Source organism: Bactrocera oleae, chromosome 4 (assembly GCF_042242935.1).
Source record: "Bactrocera oleae isolate idBacOlea1 chromosome 4, idBacOlea1, whole genome shotgun sequence".
NCBI lineage: Eukaryota > Metazoa > Arthropoda > Insecta > Diptera > Tephritidae > Bactrocera > Bactrocera oleae.
Window position 1 is genome coordinate 52,254,054 of NC_091538.1, and position 15,328 is coordinate 52,269,381.

Genomic DNA, 15,328 nt, shown 5'->3' on the forward strand with positions numbered 1-15,328 from the left:
TCTCACGAGCTAATGCACAACACAATAAAGCGAAAGTATTGTTTTATAGAAAAAGAAAAAAATCATCGAAACAAACTTAAAGGAAATATTTCATTTTATGTTAAAATTTGCCCGCACAACCGGTTTCGTTCAAAAATGAACTTTCAAAGATTTTTTAATCTTATAAATTGTTATACGACACGTGCCTAAATAAAGTAACAGTAAAGTTTTTTCGAGCTTTAAGCGGGATTTCCAACGGGAAGGAATGAGCACATTTCGGCGAAACCCGAAAAAAGTAAAAACTTGAGCATAAACAGTAAAAAAATTTAAAGTAAAAATAATTTTTAAAAATATAACAACACAAATTTACAATTCAAAAGAAAGCTAAAAACAAATAATTTTAAAATGAAAAAATAAATTTCAAAAAAAAAAAGTTTACAAAAACATTTACAAAAAATATAAAAATAAGTAAAACAATCGTAAAACAAAAACTAAAAGAAAAAGACAAATGAGCAATTTCTTAGGGAAAAAAGGACATGTTCAGGGTATAAAAAAAAGTAAAGAAGAGCTAAGTTCGGGTGCAACCGAACATTTTATACACTCGCAAGGTAAAATGACATATTGGATTTTCGTACATAGTTATCTTAATTGTTAGTAGGAAGTACTGCATCCATTATTTACAATCACAGGCAAGAATATACACTTCGATAATTTTAGATAATAGATTTCACACATTTACCGTAATGTTCGGTAAAAAATTATCCATATGCACTGGGGTCCACAGATTTGATATCTGTGACCTTGAAAAGTTATAGTCCGACATCGACAATTTTTGGGCGTTACATGAACTACCTTGAAGGCACTTGTGCAAAGTTTTTTTCAGATAACTTCTCTGATATTTTATTTGTTTACTGTAAAGTGTTAAAATCAGATGGAATTTAGAAGGTTATAAGGGATGTAGGCGTGGTTGTCATACGATTTCGGTCATCACTTCACAATGTGAGATAGAAATATTTGGGTAACACACTAAATATGGTTGAAACTGGTCAAGTACTTCCTGAGATATAGGATTTCAACTAAAGGTGGGCGATACCAGGCATATTCTTCAGTTTTTAAGCTGTCTTCTATGATGCCCTTCCCTTCCCTTTTGGTTATGAAATTAAATGCTTGTAGCGCATTTATTCAGTAAGTTATCACACTCTTAGCAATTTTCAACATAACGGTTCTAGAAGGAGATTATTATCTAATTTTACTGATTTTCACGCTGTATGAATAAATGGTGAAAAGACTTCGTTTCAGCAAGTTTAGTATGCTGTATGCAACGTGTTGCAAGAGTATAAATATCTCAAAAAAAAAAATACCATCAAACAATTAAAAAAATATATAAATTAAAAAACAAATTTTTTAATTTAAAAAACTTTTGTCATAAAAACTTAACGAAAAAAACAATAAAACATAAAAACCAAAAAAAAAAAAATAATAATAATTATAAAAATAAATATTTATGACAAAAAATGTACCCTCTTTATGTTTTTTCTGAAAATTGCTTTCTTAAATGATAAACAGTTTTAAATTAAAACTTAAATAGGCAAGTACAAATACAAAAACAACTTTTAGAAAAAAAACATGAAGTGCGCAAAATGCAAGAAGTAAAGCAATAAAAGCAAAAACTACTAGGGAAATCTAGGCATATTTAAAGAAATGCAACAACCGAACAAACAAGTATGTACATGGTGGCTATTTATTAATTCGCCAAAATGTCAACGCATCTTGCGAGTCGCTGAGTGTTAGAAGGAGTGCGAAATTGCGCTTGGAGATAGAGTACATTTATAGAGTTCAACTTGTACTTACTGATTGAATATTAATTTATTATGCCACTTCGCGTTGACTTAGTACAACAACAACAAAATAAACGCCGATAAACAATTTTGTTTTGATGAAATGAAAAAATCAACACAAAAACATTTAATTTAAAGAGAAATATTCTAATTAAAGGAAACATATTGACATCAAGTAACACACAAAGTTACACACACCAGCAACATAACTGGTTACAGGTTGTCAAAGACACACAAGTCACATTGCGTAAACATTCACATAAAAATAAAATATTGGCCGCCGTTCACGGGAATTGGGCAACGTTTTTAATCGATTACTTGTATTTGGTCGCGGCGTCGATGATTCTGGGAAATCCGCAAATAAATATTTTGAATTTCTATGGCGGATAATAAATTTGCTAAGATCTATGCGCTAACAATTCGTTTTTTGTTGATGTTTAATAACAATATTGATATACGGACAGGCTACTCGGCTCGCATACATATATGAGGGTGTGTCGAAAAGAAGTTGTACATAAAGAAATTTGTGAAAACTTGAAAAAATATTAAAATAAAGAATTGAGAAGATAGTATCTTTAACAAAAAATGCGATAAACTTCAATTGCGCAGAAGCTTTAATAACCTTCACAAATACAAGAGATTCCGTACAAGAACTTTGATCGGTAAGTTTGTATGACAGCTATATGCTATACTGACTCGATCTGAACAACTTCTTTATTGGTAAGAAAGGACGGATGCAAAATTTCATATCGATGCCATAAAACTGAGGTACTAATTCGCGTATATACTGACGGACAGACATGACTAAATCGATTAAAAATTAAAACTATTGCGTAGAAAATTAGCATCGACTTCAGCTCAATACATCTATCATTATTCCTAACTTCATACTACAGAATTGAGAGATGAAAAAATTTAAGATCGAGCCTTTGGCTTCACGTGGATGCAAAAGGGTACAATGAGACTCTTCCATTTATTTCGATCTTGCGCTAGCCCCTTGATTTTTGGGCTTTAGGTAATTCCTTCTTCAGGTAACGGCATATCGGCCTTTCCGTCGGCTGCCTTGTAGATTCCGGTCCATAGCGTTCCGGGTGATTGTATCTGGATCTCGTTTCAGAACATGCTCGAACCAGTTACCTTTTCTTTTGAGAATTTCGGTGCGCAAGCGTGTTTGATTACTGCGTACCTAAAAACTCGTGTTAGAGATAGTGACGCGCCAAAAATGGGGCAAATATTTCGAAAGCATTGGTTTGTGAAAGCTTGCAGATTTTGGATGTCAGAGGCTACGAAGTTCCATGTTTCGCAGCTCGTGTGGACTTAACATTGGAGTTGAATATTTACGTTGGTGTGCCGGGTAATGATCGAGGAGCTCCAGACAGCAGTTTGGCGACGAAAGCTGGCTTAATCTTCTTTTTAACCGTTGGTGATATCTTCTTTTGATCCTCCGTTTGCAGATATAATACTGCCCAAGAAACAAAACGATTTACAATTTTTTAGTTCAATACCATTGACTTTGAAGTTCAGCGTATAGGTGGTGTTGATACGCATTTCTTTGATTTTGTCGACGTTAATTCTGAGACCCACTTTAACTCGTATTAAATGCTCGCTGTTTTAGTGTTTATGGAAATACAATCCTGTTTTAGAACAATTTCTGACAGAACTTGATCTTATCACAAACCATGTAAGCTTAATTTAACGCTTATAAGGTCATGTAATAACTCCAAGTACTCTAGCAGCTCGGAAGAAATCCTATTTGATCTCATGCAAGCTTCGGAGTGGCCTATGGAACCAAAACTCTCGCTATAAAACACCATGAAATAACATAACATAAGCTGAAAACCAAAACTGGAGCTTAAAAAAGATTAAAATCATTTACGAATAATATAAATAATGCTGAGACTTCTCTTCTATATTTCAAGGAAATCTCACTCGAAAGGGGTTATTGGTCATACGTGAAGAATTTTAAATATAATTTTGGGTATACTTTAGTATATTATAATCATATTATTATAGATATATTATGTACAGAAAAGTAAATGCATATATGAGTACTTACATATTAATGATTGTGATGATGGAACCGAAATTTTCTTCTTTTCAAAAATTAGTTTAATCAATCGTAGTGAAATTTTCATATACATTATTTTTAATCTGAAAAAAAAATATACATATTAATGTGAAAATAACTGTTCTAAATATACTATTAAATATATACTATATATGGCAATTACAAACATCAATATATATAATTTATGCCAAACAACCCACCCTAATGTACATGTACACACATACATCCGTATGAAAGCACGCATGTTTCTGCATATTGTTTTAGTTAATCAAAAGTAATTTTTTTCTATTTGAGTTGTCAAAAAAAAGAGAATATAAATAAACTAAGAAATCAATAAATAAGGAATTTTTACCGGTATTTTGACGTAAATGGTCAGCAAACAAAAAATCTATGGAATTTAAGAAAGTGTGGAATGTTGAATGGCAACATTTGAAGATATGGTCGTATGTATGTCAATACGTATACTTATTTGTACATTTGGCAATAAAGGTTGTTGGTTTCTATGTTATAAGAATTGAGGATTAATAATAAAGAAGATTATTATAGTAAGCAATTGTAAATTTCTAAGTGAGCATTCGCACAAATTTAAGATATTATGAAAGTAAAATTGCCACACGTACTTTTAAATATAAAATGTATATGTAGTCCTTCAATCCCGAAAAATATTACGAATCCCGAAATTTCGGGATTTTTAAATTTTAGTTCTAGTGCAACGCGCGATGAGTTTCACAGAGCATTATTTCTTAAAACATTAAGTCTCAAAAATAGTTCACTTTACGATTGGAAAACAATCCGGTTGATTTAGAATTTAACCTTTAAAAGTTATTAGGGCCACTAATATATGGAACTAAATACATCAATTCAATAATATCGCTTCAAATAAGTAAAACAACAAAGTGTGTAATTCCAATTATATTATAAACTAGGGTAAGAAATTGAGAGATATTATTATAATATGGTTAATCCCGAAAGTATAGAGAGTACTAAATTCTTTAGCTTTGGGGTTCTTTGTATATAATCTTGGTAATATGGAAGGCTAGCACAATAAATTGTGGAAATCGTAAACCAATTTGTAAATTTCGGGGTCCCGATTCACGACTCACGAAAATTTTTGCGAAAAGACAATATAAGTTAGAACTGGGTATTCGGAATAGAAATTAGCGTTTATTATAATACTTCAATTTGTAAATTTCGGGATCCCGATTTTTGAATTCCGAAAATTTGTGTGAAAAAGAATATAAAAGTTTGGACTAGGCATTCGAAATACAAATTTGCGCTTGTTATTATACTTCAATTTGTAATTTTCGGGATCCCGGCAGAATATAAATTTGCGCTTAATATAGTACTTAAGCGCTATTAAATTCATGTTCACATATGTATATATGTATGTACGTAACAAAGAAATGGGGGTTTCCTTACAAATATAATATAAAATTATAGATTGCAGATACTCGTATATGTACATCAGAGCGGGTTGATTTACAGGGAGCAAAAAAGAAACGGAAAAGTTTTAAGTGTATTTTTATAAATTATTTTAAAATTGATCATGCATTCGAAAAATATGTTCCAATTAATGAATTATATCATAAATTTCAATTAAAAACTCGAAGCGGCAAGAAAAATGTCGTTTGTATAGGAGATATGTGATATAGTTGTCCGATTCCATGCATCTATGTATTACATTTTATTTGGATATCTCAAAAACAGACGAAAAAATTTGTAAAATCCCGAAAAATTAAACTTCAACTAAACAAGTAAGGAAGGGCTAAGTTCGGATGTAACCGAACATTTTATACTCTCGCAAAGTCAAATGGTATACTCGTTTGAGATTTCTTTGTGGATTGACTGATATTTTCGGTAGAAGGTCAACTATAGGCACTGGGGTCCACATATTTAGTACTTAGGGGTTTGAACAGTTTTATTTCGATTTAGACAATTTTTGGCCACAAGGTGGCATACTTTAATTGCATTATTCACGCAAAGTTTTACCCCGATATAATCATTGTTACCTGATTTGCGTAGTGGAAAGTGAAAGAATCAGATGGAATTGAAAATGGTGTTACAAGGGAAGTAAGCGTGGTTGTAGTCCGATTTCGCCCATTTTCGCACTATGACATAAAAACATGAAAAGAACGATATGCACCGAATTTGATTGAAATCGGTTGAGCAGATCTCAAGATATGGGTTTTCACCTAAAAGTGGGCTGTGCCACGCCCACTGATTAATTTTGAACGCGGTTCCTATAAAGCCAATTTATACCATCTCAGAGATAAAATTTAATGTCTCTGGCGTGTTTAGTGCTTGATTTATCGCGCTTTTAGTAGTTTTTAACAGTACCATTATATGGGGAGTGGGCGGAGTTACCACCCGATTTCAACTATTTTCACACCGTCAATAGAAGTGCTAAAAACATTTGCTTCTAGTGAATTTTGTTATTATAGCATTAGCGGTTTAGGAGATATGCACATTAAACCTATGAGAGGCGGGACCACGCCCACTTTTAAAAAAAAGTTTTAACTGCAGATGCCCCTCCCTAATGTGATCCTGTGTACCAAATAACAGTCTTGTATCTTATTGCGGAGCTTAGTTATGGCAAGTGATTTGTTTTTGATTAATGGCGTTTTGTGGGCGTGGCAGTGGTCCGATTACGCCCATCTGCAATACCAACCGTCTCACGGTACCAAGAAACATGTCTACCAAGTTTCATAAAGATATCTCAATTTTCACTCAAGTTAGAGCTTGCACGGACGGACGGACGGACGGACGGACAGACAGTCACCCGGATTTCAACTCGTCTCTTCATCCTGATCATTTATATATATATAAACCAATATCTAACTCGATTAGTTTTATGTGATACAAACAACCGTTAGGTGAACAAAACTATTATACTCTGTAGCAACAGGTTGCGAGAGTATAAAAATCGCTGACTTTAAACCGATTTTAGACCCATATTCTCTTATGCAAAGTTGTTCAGAATGAGCCGTAGATCATTTCCTGCATACGCGATTTTGTAGAAAAGAAATCGGCCCGCTCTAATGTACACACACTTACTGCTTATCATTAATACAGCGACATTCGATAACTTATTAACGTAAAATACATATTTCCCAAGCTCTATATATATATATATATATGTACATAGATATCGCAATTCATGCCTATATAACAGTTCTTGGACGTTTTTAGAAATCTCACTATTTATAATATTTTTAATAATTTTGCACCAAATATTAATGTATCACTGTTTGCTTAACTTATTGTCATAGTCTATTTTAATTTTTGTTGTTTGAAATACCCGCTCATCCATCAGTTTTAATCCCACTATGAGTAGTTTGGTTGGCGCCATTATACCTTCGATGTTCCATCAAAATTAAGTGTAAAAATAGAAATTGTTTATCATTCATATTTATATTTAGAGATAATATTTAGTACGAATTTTTCCTTTGAATTGTTAGTTAAGACCAGAGTTGCCAATTTTCTATATTAAAGTAGCCTCGGTTAACATCATGCCGTCCAGCAAAAAACAGAGATGAAGACTATAGTTAGATATCCCGATAGCAGTTGAGTAGACTCTCAGACTTTTGTCGGCACAACCCCTTCGAAAACTGGAACAATCTTGTATTTCACCTGGAATAAGGTTTAAGATTGAGACCATTGAGTTATCCAACAATAAAAGCAGCTCTTTGCTTTTGTGGTAAAATTTCCTACCAGCTCAAAATTTCAGATTTCATTATTTGGTGAATTTAGAAAAATATCAACACGCTGTATGCATTTAAGTGAGGTAAAGTCCTCGAGAACGATCGAAGTCGACCGTTGTATTATAGGATGGAACGAACGCCGAAGAGCAACGCACTGCAAGCTTAGAAGAATTTTCGTAATGGGTTTGACCCACAATTTTTATCCATGGATGAGAGCCAAGAGATGCGATTTTAAATTTTGTCTCGTATTGTGTTTTTAATAAGACCGATTCAACCAAAAAGGTTTCAACGTTCAAGCGCTGGAGTTGTCGAACACTAAAAACAGCACTTTGCTTTTGAGACAAATGATCTCTTCAAATATTCAAATTTCATTATGGATTTGAAAAATATTTATATGAATTTCACAGTTGGGTCAACGAGATCAAGGGGCGTCGCACGAAGTACTTCAAGGCGAAACGATCACCGTAGAGAGGCGAACCTTGTTACTTCGAACCTGATGGAGTTTTGGTTATGGGTTTGACTCTACTCTCGATAAGTTTGATCAACACACAGGGATCAAAACCAACAACTAAAGTGCAGGACTGCAATTGTGGTTAATTTAATCAATTGTCCCTTCAATGATATCTTTTCTAGCATATGTAATCTATTATGTAAGTATGTTATCTCTTCCAAGTCTTAGCCGGGGTTAAGTTTTGTAGAATAAAAATAATCATATTAAAAATAATAATAATTATGATAACATAAATAAATATATATTTATATCTCTAAGCTACTTTATATATAGGCCATATGGTTTTTTCCATAAATAAAAAAATCGAAAACAACAACGCAGCGAAGTACAAATTCACAAAGTAAAAGGTGAAAATATTCAAATTAAGAACAAGCCTACTTGTGCTCGCCACCAATTGCCACCATCCACCAGTTACACTCGCCACTGCTGCGTGCTATTTGTGACCTGCGACTAACTATGTCGTATGCATATTTATATGGTATATGGTATGTACATATATATGTATGTTTATGTGGTGTGTAGAGCGCGACTGGTCAAATGTGTTTCTTCACTATCGAACAGCTACCGGTTTACACGGTCGTTACGCTTCATTATACCATCGATCGTCAGCTAAATGGAAAATACTGTACGCACATACGCACATGTGCATATATAGTCACAGCCAGCGTATCGACAGTTTGTATCAAGGTGCTCGTATCTTCCAGTCGCGTGTGCGACTCTCAACCAAATTGGTAGGCAACTGTTGGCTGGTGGCTGTTGGTGATGTTCGCCGCTACTGATGGCTACATTTAATCGCTCTTTAGCATCGCACCTTCAGCGGATATCGACGTTTGCGGAAAAATACAACTGTTTAACTGTAAGCAGCTATCAGGTGTTACCAAACACACACACACATGCATTGCAGTGTCTCCGTGTGTGTTTGTGTTGTTGCATTTCAACATTTTTAGGCATTTTATGGCTTTGGCATTTAATTGGTGCATTCGAATTGGATTTCATGCGGTTTCATGGCTTGGAGTAGCCGAATAATCAAAGCGTAATTGCGCGTAATTATCATACAAAGTTGCAAGAGCATTTGTGGGTGTGTGTAGGTATGCGTGAGTTGGTTTGTAAGAAAAATTTATATTTTTATGACAAATGTTTTGACTTGACAACTTTAATTGAAAATTGCATTGCTGTTTTGAAAAAAAAAAATCTTAGATTAAATTGGGTTTAACGCGAATATGTATGTAATACAAATATTAGTAAAACTCGTTGTAATCAAATCTAGTTATAAAGTAAATAAAATTTTTTTCCTTATATACAAATTTGTATTGATTTTTTCAACAATGTAACATACGTTTTTTAAGGGGTTAGGGGTAGTCAGAATTTTGAAAAAATCCATTTTTTTTTTTTGCATTTTCGTTTAGTGTAATATCTTGAAAATAGAAGTTGATTAAATCGATAATTACTTTTTGAGTTATTCGACACATAACAAAGAGCGGTCGGGCACTTCAAAGCACTCGGTAGCTAGCGGCAGCTGCACGAAACTTTAAATGCGTTTTTCTCAAAACTATGGGTTTTGAAATAGTGACAACTGTAACTCGAAAACCACTCAGTACATTTTAATAAAATTTATACATTTTTTTATGTATTCTAAACTCGGGCCTGATCGAAGGATTTTTTTTTCAAAAATTTCGATTTTTTAAGACCAATTAATGATTTTTTCTTAAAAATCTAGAAAAAAAATTTCTGAGGATTATCTATTTACAAAACTAATTTTTTTCATCCGATTGATTTTAGATGAATCTCCAAGGACTTATGATTGTCACCGCAAGACCTTTTTTTTTTGGAACTGGGTCGACACAGACTGCTTTTTGAAATTAATTTTATTTTTTGAAATTTTCGTGACTTCAAGTCAAAACATTCTATAATATAGCCATATACTACTTTTGTAAAATAACATGACAAAAATTACTGAAAATTTAAATTTTTTCATGCCTCTGACTACCCTTAACCCCTTAATTCTAAACTTCGAAGACCAACCAGCAAGCTTTTATTGATTATTTAAATAAATTTAAATTACAATTTTGTTTATAATACAAAATTAATAAAAATAAAAATTTACAAATTACCACATTTAAGCTAAATTAAATTATACAATACCCTAATATAGTAAATCTATTTGTTTTGAAAATAATTAATTAATGATAAAAACTACTTTTTAGAAAAGTAATCAACAAAACAATGACTCTAAAAACATAAACGAAACAAACCAATTAAGTCTAATTACGAAATTTATGAAATTAGTTAAAATACCCTTCACAAATACAAGCGATTCCATACAAGAACTAGATTTTGATCGGTCGGTTTGTATGGCAGCTACATATATGCTAGAGTGGTCCGATATCGGCAGTTCCGACAAATGAGCAGCTCCTTGGGGAAAAAAGGACGTGAGCAAAATTTCATATTGATATCTCAAATACTAACTCGTATATATACAGAAAGACGGACAGACGGACATGGCTAAATCGATTCAGCCGACGCTTCCTTTTGGGTGTTACCAACTTCCTGGTAAACTTGATATATCTATCATGTTCAGGATGTTAATATAAAATTAAATCCGATAACAACTTACTCACCACATATAGTTGTAATTAACATGAATTTTTGAATAAAAAATATTATACATAAGAAAAAAATTATAAAAAACATAAAAATCGATATAAATTAATAAAATCAAACCTGAATGAACTAGAATTAAAAAGCGGATTAATTAACTACTATTGATAAATTGAATTAAACAACTGTTATTTTAATTATGTTAATTATTAATTTAAGTATAATTAAATAACTAATTTTTATAAATTTATGAGGCATTAATTGATTTAATTAGTTTAATGAATTAATTAATTTGTTTTTGTAATTTAATTAAATAATTTGGGTATATTATATTTTTTATATAATTTTTTATTTGCACAGTCGCGTAATTTCTTTTTGTATCATCGGAAGTAATATTTTGTGCTCAAATAATATTGCTAAGTAACGAATTCACTTTATCAATACACAATAATTAATTAAGTATTGTATATTAATTAATCAACTAGTTTTAATTGCATGTATTCCTGATTATATAAAATTTTATATTAACCATATACAAAAATGTTGCTATTAATTTTTATATTTTATAATTTTTAATGTGTTTAATTATTTTATTAATTTTAATTAAAAAATTATTGTTAATTATAATTGCTAATTTATATAATTTTTTACAAACTACATATTTTATTTCATTAATTAAATACATTTTTTACTAACCATTTAATTAACTTATTAAAAATTCAACATGCATATTTTAAAATGAATACATTTATGGTAATTAAAATCATAAAATAATACCAAAATTAAAAAAAATATTTATTGCAAATATAAATTTGATATATCTTTTATATTAAAAATGACAAATAAATTATTTCTTTTGGAAAATAAATTTTATTGCGTAAATTAATTAGTTTTTCCAACTGTTTCTAACATTATGAAATATATATCTTTCTTTTAAAAATCTCTCTTTTACAACAACTAATAATAATTTATTCCAAAATTTAATTATGATGCCGTTACTTCGACATTAATTATTTAATTATTTTTTAATCAGTATAAGCTTTTCTTTACTTTACTTCAATAAATTAACTACATTAAAGATTGTTAATTAAGCAATTATTTTAATAAAATATTTGGTATTCACTAACAAGGCAATTATAGTTATGATTACTAAAAAATTAATTACTTAATTAATTTGATGTTTGATTAAATAATTAATTTACTGTATGTAATAACTTTCGATTTTAAATATTAAGTAGCTTTTATGAAAAAAACTAAAATAAATAGAAAGTTGTTTTTTAAAATGTAATAAATTAAATACAATTAATTTAGCTTACTAGTAATCAAATACTTGATTTGCTATTTAATTATATACACAATTAAATTTATTATTTAATTAAAGTATATTACTAATTAATCAGCTATATCAAATACTTTTTATTACAAACTAATTAATTACATTAAGAAAAATCCACACATAATTTATTGTATTTGTAAATAAAAGTAATAACAATTTGCCGTAGTGTAAGCAATGTCTACGGCAATCGCTGATTATTAATGCCTTTTCACTGGCCTTTCGAAAAGCCATAAATTCAATTAACGAAACAATTTAATTTACTCGACGATTCCTTTGTTTTGTTGTTGTTTTGTGTGTTTTTTCATGCTTTTTTACTGGTTTTTGTTTTGCTTTAAATTTCCACTCAGTAAAACAATTACAATATTCATTCGAGCATGAAATAAAAACAAATTGAATTACATGTTTCCATTTGGCATGTAAGTGCTCGTAATTTATGTGAACAATATTAACAAAGGAGAGCTTATCGCCAACGTATGCGGACGTCATATGGGTGTACATACATATGTATATATGTAAGTGTATGTAGATATGTATGTATGTAAGTTATTCATATAAATGCTCGCTGTTATGTACCTTACTTTTACATACATATGTACTATCTATAAATACAATATGAAATAAATTTTAAACTTTGATTAAAAATGAAATTAGAATATGTAAAATTAAATGTATAATTAATGAAATAAACCAGAAATTTAAAAATAAAACAAAAATAATATATTACGAAAAAAGTCAATAATAATCGAAAATATTTATGTCCAGAAAAAAAAAGTGTAAGCAACATTATTATAATAATACACGGTTAAAAATAATTTTAAATTATAAGTAAATAAGGGCTAAGTTCGGTTGTAACCGAACATTTCATACTCTTGCAACTTGCAAGGGTCAAAGCCGGCTAAATACCATCATTGGTCGACGAAATCATGAATGGATTACAATCACATTCCCGTCAGCAAAAATTATACTAAAATCATTGGGGGCATACAAATGGAAGGACTGATTGCAATAATTGTTGACATTGCTCAGGCTCACCTAAGAACTTATTTTCAAGCAATTTTATAAATATAAGCATATATGTATATATGTATATGAAGTAAAGGCAGCCGGACGTCAAAAATCGTGAATATCAGTTATATTGGGGCTAAGCCAAGTTTTTTTCCAATTTTAAGCATTTTAGACACAAAGTAACACGCTTTCTCAATTTCATTAAAATAAATAGCACATTAACTAATATATGTGGTATAAGGTCAACAGGAAGTTCGCAAATCTTTATATTAGGTATATGGAGGCTAAATGAAGTATTGACCCGATTCAACCTATTTTTGACACAAGGGTATATTAATATCAAATAAATTTGTTCCTCGAATTTCAATAAAATATCTCACGGATTGACCGATATTTTCGACAAAAAGTCAGTCATACGCACTGGGGTCCACATATTTGGCATCTGAATTCTTCAAAAGTTATGGTCCGATTTTTACAATTTTTGAATGTAAGATGAAGTACCTTGAGGGCACTATTTGTGCAAAGTTTTATCCGGATACATTGATTGGTTCTTGATTTGTATACTGGAATGTGAAAGAGTCAGATGGAATTTATAAATGTGTTATATGGGAAGTAGGCGTAGTTTTTGTCTGCTCTCGCCTATTTTCACTCTGTAATGTAAAAACTTCAAGGCTATACTACATACCGAATATGGTTGAAATCGGTCGAGTGAGCCCCGAGATATGGATTTTCCCCTAAATGTGTGCGTTGCCATGCCCTACGTCCAAATTTGACACCGGCCCCTATAAAGCCCTCTCTCCGGTATAAAATTATATGTCTGTAAAGCATTTAGTAACTGATGCGGACAAGGCTTAGTTATAATCTAATTTCATCCATTTTCGCACTGTCGGTAGGGGTTCGTAAGAGATTTATCTTAAGCGAATTGGGGTTATATAGTTGGAATGGTTTGGGAGATATGTACATTAAACTTATTAAAGGAAGATTCCACGCCCTTTGCTACTGCAATCCGCTGTATAAATCAGTGGGACGTCGTTCATGAAAATTTATTCCATAATTTTTGATTCTGCTGTGACGAAATTTCAAGATCAACCATCTACAATGGTTGATACGATATTCGGAGAAACTACTAGGAATGCAGTTTTCTAAACTTTTGTATGTACTTCTATCGAGCAAAATATTATCAGGCATCGAAAAAATTATTATCCTGACAAACACAACTAGCCAAAGAGTCGAAGCTACAAGCTACGCAGTTCTTTGAGTATTAGATTTAGATTTGTAAGAATATAATATGCACAGTGTCTATAGTGTGCACTAATGTCTTCTTCTTCTCCTTCTCTCCAAAAAGTTTATGTAGCATGCTTTTGAGTAGAAATTAAGATTGTACTATGGTTGGTATGCTTCAAGGAGGTTAGGTTAGGTTGAGAGATCGATTCTGAGAGGGATCACACTTGGACAGCTTAGAACACCGGTCCTTATGGTACCTAAAAACTCGCACACGAACTGTTCGTCGACCAACGCCTGCTAAACGCACGAATTATTGGTTTGGTGCTAGAACGCAAGACGTTAATGGAGATCCAACTCGGTCCCATTCGGATGTGAGCGGGACAAGGGTGCCCCCCTCTGGCTAGCTCATCGGCTTTGCTTGATGCTATTTCAAGTGAGGTCAGACACGCTTTAAGTGTACAGTTAGCGAGCTCAGCGCTGGTATTGGCGCCCTGCTGCTGGAGTGAATACTAACTTCCCTGAAAATGGCTGCACTTCGTAGCAGTATGTCTAGCACCACCTTGATAGCAGCCACTTCACCTTGAAAAACACTAAAGTGTTTGATAGAGAGCTTCTTACAGAAAACTCCCCCTCCAACCATTCTCCTAGCTTCTTACTGCGCCTCTTCTCCAACGACTTCTCTCCATCCACATCTCTAGTCGGTATGTGGGAAATATGTTTTTATGGAGTAGTACGAAGCGAGATATGAATTTTTCGGTCTGATAGTGAGAACAAAGTAAGTAACTGTAAAGTAAAATTAAGAGCACATACTTGCAGAACATTTCTTAGAGGTGTCTATCAATCAATTGTTTTTTTTTTAACCACCCTACATATGTATGTGTACATATTATATATATCCATTGCTTTCGATTTGAAACATAAAACTCTACGCATTTCTGCGCACCGCATATAATAAAAAGTCATGCACATATATGTATCTATTTATTATATATGAGCATATATATACATACATATGTTATGTATCTACACCTCCATACAAGGGGGGAGCGAACAACAACATTTTGTAGA

General features: G+C 31.7%; 1 long non-coding RNA gene across 1 annotated transcript in view; it reads right to left on the reverse strand.

Moving 5' to 3' along the window:
* Positions 1-3,876: 3,876 nt before the first annotated feature.
* The window catches only part of LOC138857157 (uncharacterized), a 46,922-nt gene continuing 35,470 nt past the window's right edge, over positions 3,877-15,328 (reverse strand). Inside the window, exon 4 of the long non-coding RNA XR_011396173.1 lies at positions 3,877-3,968. This is a non-coding gene — a long non-coding RNA (uncharacterized lncRNA). The remainder of the gene's footprint in view (positions 3,969-15,328) is intronic.